This window comes from Phocoena sinus, chromosome 18 (genome assembly GCF_008692025.1).
Source record: "Phocoena sinus isolate mPhoSin1 chromosome 18, mPhoSin1.pri, whole genome shotgun sequence".
Classification (NCBI taxonomy): Eukaryota; Metazoa; Chordata; class Mammalia; order Artiodactyla; family Phocoenidae; genus Phocoena; species Phocoena sinus.
Genome location: NC_045780.1, coordinates 5,900,775 through 5,917,180, shown reverse-complemented (window position 1 = coordinate 5,917,180; position 16,406 = coordinate 5,900,775).

The window sequence follows — 16,406 nt, the reverse complement described above, 5'->3', positions numbered from 1 at the left end:
GCTAATTTGCTAAAACCAAAAGACACCAGTTGTCCTCCTGGTCATAGGTGGCCCTGCACGTGTGAGACACGTATGTGCTTGAATGTTTACGTGTCTCCTTGTGGGTGTTTGTTTTTGTGTCCTGGATATTTGCAGTCATGCAGATGATAGATGGGCACGGCTGAAAGGGGCTGGAACATTCCCATCTGTTCCTGGCTTCCCCTTTTGTCTTCATTCAGTTTTTCAAAAGACATTTCTTAAATTCTTATGCAATGTCTGGTTAAAAATAGACTCCTTCTCAGCAGTTAGAAACTGCCCCTTCCAGGCATCTTCATCCTTTGAACAATCATTTTGCTTTCTTTTCAGGGTGTCTCTGACCCAGAAATTTAAGCTGCTCTTAAATTACTGATTCATGTACTCATTCACTCATTTGTGGTTAGGAAGTCAATCCGTTTGTAAGTCATGGGGAAGATGGCAGTTGGGAGATTTGTGTCCCAGTTCTGACAAATAGAAGAGTGTCAGGTTTCTTCAGGGTAGATTTTTCCCTGGGAGCTTTCAGAGGCCTAGGCCTGGGGAATAGCCTTTCCCTCCAACCTGTTTCATGCATTCAGCAAATTTTATTGAGCACCTACTGGGTCTGGAAGGCTGTTTTGCTGTGCTGTTTGGGCTCCTGGTGAAGCAGACATAGATGTGTGTGCACCATCATAATACAAGGTGATGAGTTCTTCCAGTAGACTTTTTTTTTTAAACATCTTTATTGGAGTATAATTGCTTTACATCCAATAGACTTTGAAGGTCCCTGCAGAAAGGGACTGAGTTGGTCATTTCATAACTATATCCCCGGTTGCCTAGGACATACTGAGTGCTCAACAAATGTGTGCTGACTGGGTGCAGTTATAGAAAAATAAACCAAGAGCTGTGGAAGCACAGAGGAGGTACTGATGAATCCTGCCTAGGGGTCCAGGACGAATCCCAGCTCATCAGGAGAAGGGAGAAGAACACCCTCACCCCTGCTTCCTAGGAGGCCTCTGAGCAGCCCGCATTCTATCTTTAAATGTTCTATTTGTTTTCTATATCTGTGAGTCTGTTTGTATTTTGCTATATACACTTGTTTGTATTATTTTTTAGATTCCACACATAAGTGATACAGTATCTGCCTTTCTCTGACTTATTTCACAAAGTATAACATTCTCTAGGTCCATCCATGTCGCTCCAAATGGCAGAATTTCATTTGTTTTATGGCTGAGTGATATTCCATTGTGTATATATGTGTACACACCACATCTTCTTTATCCAGCTGTATGTTGATGGACACTTGGTTTGCTTCCATCCCTTCCTTGGCTATTGTAAGTAATGCTGCTATGAACATTGGGGTGCATGTATCTTTTCAAATTAGTGTTTTCATTTTCTTTCGATAGATACCCGAGAGTGGAATTGCTGGATCATCTGGTAGCTCTATTTTTAGTTTTTTGTGCAACCTCCATACTGTTTTCCATAGTGGCTGCTCCAATTTACATTCCCACCAACAGTGTAGGAGGATTCCCTTTTCTCCACATCCTCACCAATGTTTGTTATTTGTGGTCTTTTTGATGACAGCCATTCTGAGAGGAGTAAGGTGGTATCTCACTGTGGTTTTTTTTTTTTTTCTTTTTTTTCTTTTTTTTTTTTTTTTTTTTCTCACTGTGGTTTTGATTTGCATTTCTCTTGATGATTAGCGATGTTGAGCATCTTTTCGTGTGCCTGTTGGCCATCTGTATGTCTTCTTTGGAAAAACGTCTGTTCAGGTCTTCTGCCCATTTTTTGATTGGGTTTTTTGTTTTTTTGTTGTTGAGTTGTATGAGCCGTTTATATATTTTAGATATTAACCCCTTGTTGGTCATTTCATTTGCAAATATTTCCTCCATTCCCATGGATGTCTTTTCGTTTTGTCCATGGTTTCCTTCGCTGTGTAAAAGCTTTTAAGTTTAATTATGTCCATTTGTTTATTTTTGCTTTTATTTCTTTTGCCTTAGGAGACAGATCCCAAGAAATATTGCTGCGATTTATGTCAAAGAATGTTCTGCCTAAGTTCTCTTCTAGGAGTTTATGGCTTCAAGTCTTATATTTAGGTCTTTAATCCATCTCGAGTTTATTTTTGCATATGGTATGAGGAAATGATCTAATCTCACTCTTTCATATGTCCAGTTTTCCCAGGACCACTTATTGAAGAGACTGTCTTTTCTCCATTGCTATTCTTGCCTCCTTTGTTGTAGATTAATTGGCTATGGACCATAGCTGTGTGGTTTTATTTCTGGTTTCTCTACTTTGTTTCATTGATCTATGTGTCTGTTTTTGTGGAATCTAAAAATAAAGCAAACAGATGTATAAAACAAAACAGAAACAGACCCACAGACATAGACATCAAGCTAGTGGTTACCAATGGGGAGAGGGAGGTGGGAAGGGCAAGATAGGGGTGTGGGATTAAGAGATACAAACTACTATGCATAAAATAGATAAGCAACAAGGATATATTATACAGCACAGGGAAACATATCCACTGTTTTGTAATAACTTTTTTTTTAACATCTTTATTGGAGTATAATTGCTCTACAATGTTAACAAAGTGAATCAGCTATATGTATACATATTTCCCCATATCCCCTCCCTCTTGTGTCTCCCTCCCACCTTCCCTATCCTACCCCTCTAGGTGGTCACAAAGCACCGAGCTGATCTCCCACTAGCCATGCAGCTGCTTCCCACTAGCTATCTATTTTACATTTGGTAGTGTATATATGTCCATGCCAATCTCTCACTTTGTCCCAGCTTACCCTTCCCCCTCCCTGTGTCCTCAAGTCCATTCTCTACGTCTGTGTCTTTATTCCTGGCCTGTCCCTAGGTTCTTCAGAACCATTTTTTTTTTTTAGAGTCCGTATATATGTGTTAGCATATGGTATTTGTTTTTCTCTTTCTGACTTACTTCACTCTGTATGACAGTCTCTAGGTCCATCCACCTCACTACAAATAACTCAATTTCATTTCTTTTTATGGCTGAGTGATATTCCATTGTATATATGTGCCACATCTTCTTTATCCATTCATCTGTCAGTGCACACTTAGGTTGCTTCCATGTCCTGGCTATTGTAAATAGTGCTGCAATGAGCATTGTGGTACATGACCCTTTTTGAATTATGGTTTTCTTAGGGTATATGCCCAGTAGTGGGATTGCTGGGTCCTATGGTAGTTCTGTTTTTAGTTTTCTAAGGAACCTCCATACTGCTCTCCATAGTGGCTGTATCAATTTACATTCCCACCAACAGTGCAAGAGTGTTCCCTTTTCTCCACACCCTCTCCAGCATTTATTGTTTGTAGATTTTTTGATTATGGCCATTCTGACTGGTGTGAGGTGATACCTCATTGTTGTTTTGATTTGCATTTCTCTAATGATTAGTGATGTTGAGCATCCTTTCATGTGTTTGTTGGCAATCTGTGTATCTTCTTTGGAGAAATGCCTATTTAGGTCTTCTGCCCATTTTTGGATTGGGTTGTTTGTTTTTTTGTTATTGAGCTGCATGAGCTGCTTGTAAATTTTGGAGATTAATCCTTTGTTAGTTGCTTCATTTGCAAATATTTTCTCCCATTCTGAGGGTTGTCTTTTTGTCTTGTTTATGGTTTCCTTTTCTGTGCAAAAGCTTTTAAGTTTCATTAGGTCCCATTTGTTTATTTTTATTTCCATTTCTCTAGGAGGTGGGTCAAAAAGTATCTTGCTGTGATTTATGTCATAGAGTGTTCTGCCTATGTTTTCCTCTAAGAGTTTTATAGTGTCTGGACTTACATTTAGGTCTTTAATCCATTTTGAGTTTATTTTTGTGTATGGTGTTAGGGAGTGTTCTAATTTCATTCTTTTACATGTAGCTGCCCAGTTTTCCCAGCACCACTTATTGAAGAGGCTGTCTTTTCTCCATGGTATATTCTGGCCTCCTTTATCAAAAATAAGATGACCATATGTGTGTGGGTTTATCTCTGGGCTTTCTATCCTGTTCCATTGATCTATATTTCTGTTTTTGTGCCAGGACCTTACTGTCTTGATTACTGTAGCTTTGTAGTATAGTCTGAAGTCAGGGAGCCTGATTCCTCCAGCTCCGTTTTTCTTTCTCAAGATTGTTTGGCTATTCGGGGTCTTTTGTGTTTCCATACAAATTGTGCAATTTTTTTGTCTAGTTCTGTGAAAAACGCCACTGGTAGTTTGATAGGGATTGCATTGAATCTGTAGATTGCTTTGTGTAGTATAGTCATTTTCACAATGTTGAATCTTCCAATCAAAGAACATGGTATATCTCTCCAACAGTTTGTAACATCTTTAATTTCTTTCATGAGTGTCTTATAGTTTTCTGCATACAGGCCTTTTGTCTCCTTCGGTAGGTTTATTCCTAGGTATTTTATTCTTTTTGTTGCAGTGTTAAATGGGAGCATTTCCTTAATTTCTCTTTCAGATTTTTAATCATTCGTGTATAGGAATGCAAGAGATTTCTGTGCATTAATTTTGTATCCTGCTACTTTACCAAATTCATTGATTAGCTCTAGTAGTTTTCTGGTAGCATCTTTAGGATTCTCTATGTATAGTATCATGTCATCTGCAAACAGTGACAGTTTTACTTCTTCTTTTCCAATTTGTATTCCTTTTATTTCTTTTTCTCCTCTGATTGCTGTGGCTAAAACTTCCAAAACTATGTTAAATAACGGTGGTGAGAGTGGGCAACCTTGCCTTATTCCTGATCTTAGAGGAAATGGTTTCAGTTTTTCACCATTGAGAACAATGTTGGCTGTGGGTTTGTCATATATGGCCTTTATTATGTTGAGGTAAGTTCCCTCTATGCCTACTTTCTGGAGGGTTTTTACCATAAATGGGTGTGTAATAACTTTTAATGGAGTGTAATCTATAAAAATACTGAATCACAATGCTGAATCACCTGAAACTCCTGAAATTGCTGAATCACAATGTAATATTGTAAGTCAACTATTCTTCAATTTAAAAAAAGGTTCTGGGACTTCCCTGGTGGTCCAGTGGTTAAGACTCTGCGTTCCCAATGCAGGGGGCACAAGTTTGATCCCTGGTCAGGGAGCTAAGATCCCGCATGCCACATGGCACAGTCAATAAATAAAATAAAATAAAATAATTTTTTAAATCCTCAAGAGAAAAGGTTCTACTTATTTTGACAAACAAAATAGGCAAACAAAACAAGCCCGGATTCTGTTCTAAATATATTACCTCAAGCTGTCAAGATAACAGCCTGAAAATGTCTTTACACTTTTCCGTGTAAATTTTGCTCTTTGACAAGTTTCACCTGACTCTAGGGTGTCAGTGGTAGACTCAAGCCTCCTTTCTTATAACTTCAAAATTCACTCATTGTGAATGGAAGGGACCAGAGTGTTACCTTTCTGGAGAGAGCAGAGAAGGTACTAAACCGGCTGCTGTTCCTGCCTGCCCTCTTGTTCTTCTTCTTTTTTTTTGGGGGGTGTGGGGGCAGCATCGGGTCTTCGTTGCGGCACGCGGGCTTCTCTCTGGTTGTGGTGTGCAGGTTTTCTCTCCCTAGTTGTAACACGCAGGCTCCAGAGAATGTGGGCTCTGTAGTTTGCGGCACACTGCCTCTCTAGTTGAGGTGCTCAGGCTCAGTAGTTTTGGCTCATAGGCTTAGTTGCCCCGCAGCATGTGGGATCTTAGTTCCCCAATCCGGGATCGAACCTGTGTCCCCTGCATTGGAAGGTGGATTTTTACCACTGGACCACCAGGGAAGTCCCATGCCTGTCTGCTTCTTATTCCCTTGTTATTTTTCCTTGGGAGTGGGGTGAGGGTGGGACAGAATATTCGGAGATGCAAGTGAATATGGTGAAAAGAACCATAAAGCCAGACGTTTTATTTAAATAGGAAGAAAAACAAAACTCCCAGTAGATTTACAGTCTTCCAGGAATTGCCCGATTCTGCATTAGGGAGGCAGGGCATTCTGTTCAGTTAACGGTGGGGCAGCGTGGGGATGGATGAGGTGAGAGGAGAGAGAAACTTTGTCTATTGATCTCTTCTCTTGCTCTGACCTATCACAGGCTGAAATAAACTAAGGGACTGGTGGTTCCTGGACCAGTTTTACCACCTCTCGAGAGCCAATGGTTACATTTTCAGGAATTTTGCAAATTGGTTGATAAACCCATCCATTATTACGATTAAGCAAACAAAACTTGCAATTAAATAAATTATATTAAAAACAAAGGTATGAGATGTGCAAAACTTCCTAATTATTTTACTACATTTTACTATTTGTTAAGCTTTTGAGATGATTTACATCTATTATATCTCTATAGTGGAAATACCATATGATGACATATTATCACTTGTCTCTTTTCCAAGGCTACATTCAGTGATCTCATGTCGGTAGCTAGAAAGTGTCCATGGTGGGAGTGTTTACACCGGGGAAATTGGCAAAACACTGCAAAACAGGGCTTTTTTTTCCCCCCCACCAGAGAGTCAGTTGATAAATATTTACTAGCACACCAATGCAAGGTACCCTTTGAAGTTTCTTAGGCATAGACTGGCTTAAGTTTCCATAGGCCTTGGGGAGCTGTGGGCAATCCAGCCCGGCGATCTCTGATGATAGCACAGGTTTCTTGAGCAATGCTTGCTGGACCATAATCTTAGGTCTATCACTTGCAGCCCACTTATTCTGTACTGGGGCATCATATCATTCTGTGGATGGACATATACAATTATATAATCAAATAGAATATAATTCAGAATAAATTTTCAGCAGCTTTATTGAGATGTAATTCACATTCCATACAATTCACCCATGTCGAGTGTGCGGGTCAATGCTTTTTCTAGCATATTCACAGAATTGTGCAACCATCACCTCAATCAATCTAGGAACATGTTGGTCACCTTCTGTGTCCATTAGAGGTGAGTCCCATTCCACCTCAGTCTTCTCTCTCCCATCCTAGCCCTAAGCAGCCACCAACTCCCTTTCTTTCTCTATAGATCTGGGCATTTCATATAAATGACATTGTACAATAGGTGGGCTTTTGAGACCGGCTTTTTGTACATAACAGTGTCTTCAAGGTTTATCCAAGTAGTACCATATATCAGTATTTCATTCCTTTTTATTGCTGAATAATATTCCACTGTGTGGATAGACTACATCTATTTATACTTTCCTCAGTTAATGGCTCTTTGGGTTGTTTCCATTTTTTACCTCCTCTGAATAATGCTGCTATGAACATTCGTGTACAAGATTTTTTGTGGACGTAAGTTTCCCTTTCTCTTGGGTGTACACATACCAGGGAGTGGAATTGCTGAGTTGTATGGTAACTCTACATTTAACAATTTGAGGGACTGCCAAACTGGTTTCCAAAAAGGCTGTGCCGTTTTACATTCTCAACAGCAGTGTGTGAGGGTTCCACTTCTCCACATCCTCCCTAACACATTACTGTCTGTCTTTTTTATATCAGCCATCCTAGTGGATGTGAAATGGGATTTCGTTGTGGTTTTGACTTGCATTTCCCTAATGACTAATGATTTTGAGCATATTTTGTTGCTTGTCGGCCATTTGTGTATCTTCTTTGGAGAAATTTCTATTCAGATTTTTTTGCCCGTTTTAAATTGAGTTATTTGTCTTTTTATTATTGAGTTGTAAGATTTCTGGATACAAGTCCCACATGAGATATGTGATTTGCAAATATTTTATTCCATGGTGTGGGTTGTCCTTCCACTTTCTTGATGTCCCTTGAATCACAAAAGTGTTTTTTAAATTTTGATGAAGTCCAATTTATTTTTTTTTCTTTTGTTGTTGGACTTTTGATATTATATCTAAGAAGGCTTTGCCTAACCCAGCTCCATGAAGAGTTACTCCTATGTTCTCTTCTAAGAATTTTATAGTTTTAGCTCTTACATTTAGATCTCTGATACATTTGGAGTTAATTTTTGTGTGCAGTATAAGGAATGGGTTCAGCTTCATTCTTTTGCATGAGGATATCCAGTTGTCCCAGCACCATTTGTTGTAAAGAATATTCTTTCTGTGTTGAACAGACTTGGCATGGAATAGATTTTTAGATGTCATCTTACATTTTCACTTGATGCTACCCCAATCCCTTTAAACATCTGTTTATCTTCTTTCATCGTTTCTGGCCCCATAGTTCAGGCACCATGGCCAGACCCTCCCACAGGTGATCTGTCTTAACACGGGCACTAGTGTATCTATAACCCAAAGAGAAGCCATCCTCTAATCTCCGTGTGTATTAGTCAGGATAGACCACACACTGTAACAAACACCTCCCCTGCATCTCAGTGGCCCAACACAATAAAGGTTTCCCTCTCTCTCTCATCGCATCCATTGTGAGTTGCTGGCAGGGGGAGGCATCCACACAGTCACTCAGGACCCAGGTTCTTTCCATCTGGTGTTTCTGTGCCCCTGTGGCCTCTTAATCCTTTTCCAGGTTGGAGCAGCTTGTGGGAGCTTGTGATACGCATCACTCCTGCCCACTTTCCATTCCCCCATATTCAGTCACATCACCCAAGTGGCTGCAAGGGAAGCAGAAATCAGACTTATGGTTTGCTGGGAGGAAAAGGAGACAGAATTTGGTGAACACACAGCAGTCTTCCATACCATCAATTTTAAGAATCGTGTGTAGCTGTGTGTTTACTTCTAACTTCTGTCCAGAACCATCCACTTCCAACCTCCTTCTTCCACTTTTGGTGATAGGGGAACATCTCTCCTCTCTGGAGGCTCACATTCAAGTCAGTGAGCCTGTGTGGAGGGAAGTTGCTGGTTTGAAGAAAGGTGAAGGTCTGTGTGAGCAGAAGTGATGGGAGATGCAGTAGGACCTGAGATATAGGAGGGAGGGAGCTGATTTCCTGAAACATGAGCTAAAGGGGATCTGAAACCTACATAAAGGCAAATCCTTGGGCACTGGGTATGCTAAGGTTACATTCTGCCTTTATGAACTTGGATCTAGCAAATATCCATTGATTGAATGTCATAAACGTCAGACCGAGGGCTCATGAACAAATGTAGCGTGAAGACAGAGGAGGTTTCGCTTCTTCAGAAAGAACTCCTGGGAATTAAATTTTATAGCCCTCTGATCAAACTGTCTTTTTGTCTCCTATTCATATGAATCACGACTTTTTCCTTGTCTCTACTATATTCTTCTGCTGAAACTCAAAACCTTTCTGCGACTTTGCCATTAATGGGAATGAAGAAGAGGCAGCCACACTGCTCCCAAAGGAGTCATGTATTTTATTTTATTTTTTAAAACTATTTATTATTTATTTTGGCTGCGCTGGGTCTTAGTTGCGGCATATGGGCTTCTTAGCTGCGGCATGCGTGTGAGATCTAGTTCCCAGACCGGGAATTGAACCCAGGCCCCCTGCATTGGGAGCATGGAGTCTTACCCACTGGACCACCAGGGAAGTCCCCAAAGGAGTTGTTTAAAAAATGAAGAGAATTTAGGCCTCTCCTTAAGCCATCTGCTGTCCAAATTCATGAGTCCCAATAACTTTGGCTTTGGAATGGCCCCAAGTCCCCTGCCCCTCACTCTAAGTTAGGGCCTTAAACATGAGCCAATGCCCATGGAAACATTTTTGCACCTCTGCAAAGGCTCACTCTGCTACCGGCTCTTCAGGAGCCTCACCCACGGATGCCACCCGTCTCTTGTTATGGGTCAGTGATTTACTCCTTCCCTACTGATTTTGAATAATGTTGGCTGTGGTTGGGTGTCTCCTTTCCTCTACAGCAAGATCCTCTCTGTCCTTTGAACTCTTTCTCAGGGCACACCCTTTACCTGAAACACTGCTTCACGTCTAGCTCAAAACCCCCCTCCTACCACTATTCAAATAATTCCAAAATCAGACCTCTCTGTCAAAGCCTTTCCCAATAAGCTGGACCGAGGTGATGATTTCCTATCCCACTCCTCACCCCCCTCCAAAATCCATCTCGTCTGGACTTGCCCTGCACACAACCACACCGAAAACTCTTGCACCATTCACTTATTCATCCCATTTCACTAATTAACACACTTGTTATTTGTCTTGGGCTGGTTGGCCCAGTCGTAGTTGTTAGTCTGAATCAGTGAGTTCCATCTGACACTGGAAGCTTTTAGAAGGGATCTTTGCATCCTTGTTTATAGCTGCTAATAATCATGTTCTGCTTTCAGGTCAATGATGCTTGATTCAGGTAAAAGATACTTGATTCAGATTCGGGCCAAATACGCGGAACATCAGAACTGAAGTGATGCCTTTACCTCCCATAGTTCGTATGTTAACTAAAGGAAGGAAGAGGAAAGCTGAGTGAAGCCAGCATTTATTAAGACCCTTTGTCATGTGCCCTGCCCTGTGTTTGGCGCTTTAAACATAGCGTCTTAGGGATTCTCACCTGAACCCAATACGGGATGTATCATTGTGCTCGTTCTTTAGACGAGGCTCAGAGAGGCTACGCAGTGCACCTAAAATCAAACCATAAGTTCTGGAACCAATATGCAAATCCATATCTGTTGGAATTTCTCTATTCTTGTGGCCACCCTAAGCATGTATAGCAGGTAGTATTATTCAGCTTACTTGCTTAGAATACAGAGCCTCAGAACGTCCTCTAAATGGATATGTTGATCACAAGGGAGAGAGGATGACAGTGAAAATCCATCTCTTCTACTAGAAAATTAATTCCAAATATATACCCTGCTGATGATGGGTGAGTGTTATAGTTTTATTTAGGTATAAGAAACATAGCAAGTGTAATGAAATGTGTATAGACATTGCATTTTCCCATATGTTAGTTCTAAATTGTGTTTTCATAGAAAAAAGGCCCTGTGGATCCTAAGAACAAATTGAAGACCCAGTTCTTTCCTACATGATGGTAAGAATGGTTTGCTCCGGGGAAAGGTAACAGGCTACCGTGTATGGACTAAAAAGCCTTTAAAGGGTCCTTTCTTTGCACACTGCTGGGCAAGTTGTTTTGCAGCCTATAGCAGTGGACCCAGGGAGTGTACAGGGGTGAGAAAAGCGTTTTAGGAAAGATTCTATTAAGGCCACAGTGAAAGGATTTTGGCTTCCTGATTATTAGCAACTGAGAGCACACTCAGGACGTGTAGATGAAGCGTGTTTTATCCCTGGTGAGGCTATTTCTGTCATTGGTCATGTCTCTTCCTCCCAGGTCCACTTCCCTCTCAAACACCAGTTGGGAGGGTGGAGAGGTGAGGGGTCGGAGGACATGAGCAGGGAGCAATAACGACTCTTCTGACATATTCCTTATGATTTCACCCTCAGATTTTCAAATTCTAAAAAATGTACTTGTTAAAGTTAAAATGATCTAAAACACTTAAGCTATCGTTAAGTTTTACATGCAGCACAAATGAGTTTAGACCTTCTCTTGAGAGCAAGTTTCGGTAGGAAAACAGGAGGACGTTGGCCAAGGACGGGGTCGTATAATGTGTGTATGTGGGTGTGGGCTCGTTTACATGGTGGAGGAAGAATCCCCAGCAGCACGAAAGGGCAGGTCCCAACGTACATTTACTTTTCAAACTATTGCTCGAATCACATTGCCAGTATCCCATTAGTCAAAGCAAGTTGCATGGCCAAACTCAGAGTCAATATGAGAGGGAGCTATGCAAGGCCACGGGTTCGGGAAGATGTGAATCCTTAGGGGTCATTTCTGGAGCAACCTACCACACCGTGCTTTACAGAATATGCTACGTTGTGTTTCATGCTCTTTGTATGAGCGCCTTTTTATTTTGGAATCATGGGTTCTTAGTGTACCTTGATGACGGTGGCAGCAGCCTCGAAAATGGTCTCCAGTGATTCTTGTTACCTGGTTTCGATGTCCCTGTGTACTCCCCGCATTGAATAGAGTGACCTGCATAACCAATAGGATATTGTGGCAATGACAGTGCGTGACTGTGAAGGCAAGGTCAGAAGAGACATTGCAGCTCTGTCTTGTCGTATAAAGAGGTCCACATGATGAGTAACTGAGGCCTCCTACCAACCCCCAACACTGACTTGCCAGTCACATGAGTGAGTTATCTTAGAAGCAGAGCCTCTGGCCCTACTCAAGCATTCAGATTAGACTCTGCCCCAGCTGCCACCTTACAAGAGACCCTGAGCAAGAACCACCAGTGAAGCCTTTCCCAAATTCCAGACCCACAGCAAGTATGAGATAATAAATCTTCATTGTTGTTTTAAGCCACTAAGTTTGGGGATCATTTGTAATGTAGCAGTAGGTAACTAATACAATTACCAGCTAGCTTTATTTAGAGAAGAGTTAAAAGGTCTGAATTAATCTCTGTCATATTTTGATTACATAGAAAAGTTAAATGTATTTGTCTTAGATACCGAGCTTCCCTAAAGGTGAAATATAATTTGCCTTTTAGATAAAGGATATTTTAAATAAAAATTAAATGAATAACTGAAATTTACATCTTGTGCTAAACATGTCTAGCACCATGAAATGTATAGTTCCCTCTAGCAAATGAAAGTAACAAAACTTTGCTTTACTTTTATGCAAAAGAGATATATTTTAAATTATAGGGAGCTAAGGAGTTTAGCTAAAACAGTGTGTCCATGGGGACTTCTAAACTTTCTTCAAACAAATCCTAGATATAAACATGGCTTGTGGGGATTCCCTTGGGAAATCGCCTAAATCCTACTCTACTGCTCAGTACATGATGTGCTCTCAATAAATAGTGTTGAGTCATTGGAGATTTAGGCAATACAGCGTGGTACCGCTTTTCCCTCCTCCTCTGTCTCCACCTTCTTTTACAGTGTCAGGAAATGCATATACAGATGCAAAATGGTCTTCAGAATTATAAAACTTGCCCCTACATCAAAAGCTTTGGCTTTCAAATACCTGAACCATATAGTTTCACCTTCTTTATCTACAACAAGATGCAATTCACCTGAACTCCTCCTTCCAAGTACTGTCATAGCCATTAAAACATAGCCTAACCTTAGAGGGCATGTCAATTGCCAACAACAGAATTTATACCATAGACTTACTTTGATCGTACTAGTAATGGTACAACCTCTTCCCCCATTTTACGTCTCTTTCTGTTTTTTCTTATGCTGCTTTTTCGCTTTTGAGAGAAATCCACCTTTTGTGTATCTCCAGTATCCTTTCTCCTCTTCTGTAGAGACTTCTAAATCTCGAGAAATTAAAAATCCAGTTATTTGTGGCTAAGTAATATAGATGAAATATAATCTTACTTATCTTAGCCTAACTTTAGAACAGTCATACCTGTGTTTTCTTTTTAAGCTTCTGAAGCTTCATTTTAAATGGGTTTTTTTTTGTTTGTTTGTTTGTTTGTTTTTTGTTTTTCTGAGCCGTTTTCTTTACTTTTGGTCTGGAAGCTACATGTTCTGCATCTTCGGAGCTACTCTCTTCGTCTTTTCCCTGTTCTGACTTCAGGGAAGCTGGATACTTCAACTTTGTCCTGTTTTTTTTTTCTCTGAGGGTGCCTTGGGGCTCAGGAATCTCTAGGTCGGAGCCCTCAGGTGTAAGGTGGGTCTGGATCTTCGCGTTTTACAGGTTCTCTGGCTGCTTCCTTATTGGACTCTTCATTCAGCCTTTCTTCTTTTCTATCATTCATCTATCATTTTACTTTACACTATCACTCATCCCTTTTACTTTAGCTATATCTATTTAAATATTAAGTAAATAACTCACTGGCCATTCTTACGACTAGAATGGGCTTCTTTTCAGTGTCTCAGGAAATATACTAGGTGTTCTTGGTGCCTCGTCTGGTAGATTATTAAGAAACTAAAATGGTTCCCAAAAGTTTGTTACTGTTTATAACGCTAAGTTTTTTGTTTTTTTCTTTTTAAGATCTGGACTTACCTAAATAACTTTTGCTGCTTTCAAATTCCACAAAGGCAAACCCACTGGACCTCCAGTAGACTTATAATATGGTATACTTATATAGACAACATTGCTACATTTCCCAAATACTCTTCAATTCAGCCGTGATTCACATTTTCTGGAAAGTAGTTCGTAGGATAGGTTAGAAGCAGTGTTAAATATGTAAGGACTTAGTAATCAACTATACCCCAATAAAATTTTTTTTTAAAAATGTAAGGACTTAGGAACTATGCAGACTAAGCTTTTCACAAATCCTTTATCTTAGAAGGGAAATAAATTTTAACTTGGATATTAAATATATATAATCTACATCTATACCCATATCTATCTTTATCATATATATACATACATATCTACCGTATGCATATACGTACACATCTGTCTCCTAACCTGGCAAATATTTTTAGTGTTTGTTTATTTTTTTTTAATATTTATTTGGGTCTTAGTTGTGGCACACAGGATCTTTGTTGCAGCATGTGGCATCTTTTTAGTTGAGGCATGAGGGATCTCTAGTTGCGACATGCAAGATCTTTAGTTGTGGCATGTGGGCTGTTAGTTGCGGCATGCGGGATCTAGTTCCCTGACCAGAGATCTAACCCGGGCCCCCTGCATTGGGAGCATAGAGTCTTAACCACTGGACCACCAGGGAAGTCCCTTTTAGTGTTTTATTATAAGTAGTACATGGAGATTAAGAACTCAACTTTTAGAGTCAAATGGAGGTGGAGTTTAATCCTGGTTCCTTCATTTACTAAAGTCACTTCTCTGAGTTTTGCTTGCCTCATCTCTCGTTGGAGATAATAATGCAGACAATGCAGGATTGTTGTGGGGATTATGTAAGGTAACATCTACAAAGTACTTAGCTTTGTACCTGTGCCAATCATTTGTATCTGCCGTTCTCTTCTTTGCTGGCTATGCTATGTTTTTTGACTCTTCCATGTGCATTAGTTTTGTGCTAGGAAAGATGCTTTCAGAGTAAGAAATTTATTCAGGTATTGTGCTGATGATCTGATACTAACTTTATACTCCTGGGCACAATTACAACTCTTTCTATCTGTAAAATATGCCCCCCAAGTTGAAATATTTAATAATTAGAGATTCTTTCATAAAACATAGTCATTTAAAAAAAACAAGCTCGGGGCTTCCTGCGTGGCACAGTGGTTAACAACCCACCTGCCAATGCGGGGGACATGGATTCGAGCCCTTTTCCAGGAAGATCCCACATGCTGCGGAGCAACTAAGCCTGTGCACCACAACTACTGAGCCTGCGTTCTAGAGCCCACGAGCTACAGCTCCTGAGCCCGTGTGCCACAACTCCTGAAGGCCACGTGCCTAGAGCCCGTGCTCTGCAACAAGAGAAGCCACCACAATGAGAAGCCCGTGCACCACAACGAATAGTAGCCCCGCTCGCTGCAACTAGAGAAAGCCCGCGCACAGCAACGAAGACCCAATGCAGCCAAAAATAAAAATGAATAAATAAATTAATTAATTAAAAAAAAATCCAAGCTTATCCTAGTTGCCAGTTCTATGCATCACATGGAATCCAGACTCTCCCTGCTTGGAATACTTGGGCGGGTAGAACTTATTTGCAGGCTCAGTCTGGCCATATCTTACATGGAGCTTTTTATCATGTATTTATTCATTCAAGAAATGAAGGAGAGAAACACCAAGATAATCAATGGTAAAGGGTGGATATGCCCAACCTGATCCCAACCACAGCCCCTGTTCTGTCTTCTGTCTACAAGTTGCCCAAACGTTGTCTAATGCCGCCTGGATGTGGAAAAAAGAGCAAGAGAGGTGGCTGGGAGCAGGTGTGCCACTTGGGAAGCTGTATTTCCTCCATTTGACACAGAAAGGATACAAGGATCACCTATGCGTTTTGTAGGCAGCTCAGTAGATGGCCAGACTTAAGCTTTCTTCAGGTACCTACCTGGGTACCTGAAGGTGGCTGTGGTGGGGACTGTGGCTGGGAGAGCCCACACTTGAGCTGGAGCCTGACCTCCATGCTAGGGAAGGTGCAGCAGAGAAGGCCAGCTGATGGCTCGTCTGGAGAACCCACAGATGTGTTCGAGAAGGCCCAGCATGTGGACCTTGCCACACAAATGGCCAGGCTGTATGGAAAGGGAGGAGGCTGCCCTGCCCACCCTGCTCCATCCCCTGTCTGGACCCAGCAGGCCAGGTGCAGGGGAAAAGGAGAGGGTTTGCAGACCGTGGCCCCATCCCCTACACTGTACTGCTGGGGGAAGAGGAGAAAAGCTTTGAGTGGACTATAAGGTTAATATTTTTAAAAGAAAACTATTAATTATGGAAAATGTCAGACATAAAGATAGAATGGAAAAGAATAGAGTAATGGCTCCCATCAACCAGCTTCATTAACTATAAACTCACAGCCAATCTTACTTCCTCTATACCTTCCAACTTCCCCACCCCAAATTATTTTGAAGCAAGTCCCAGCTATTATACTATTTCACCCATAAATATTTTAGTATCTGTCTCCAGAAGATAAGGACTTAAAAATAACCATTAGATTTCTGAACATTCTCAAACATTCCCTGATTGTGTCATACATTT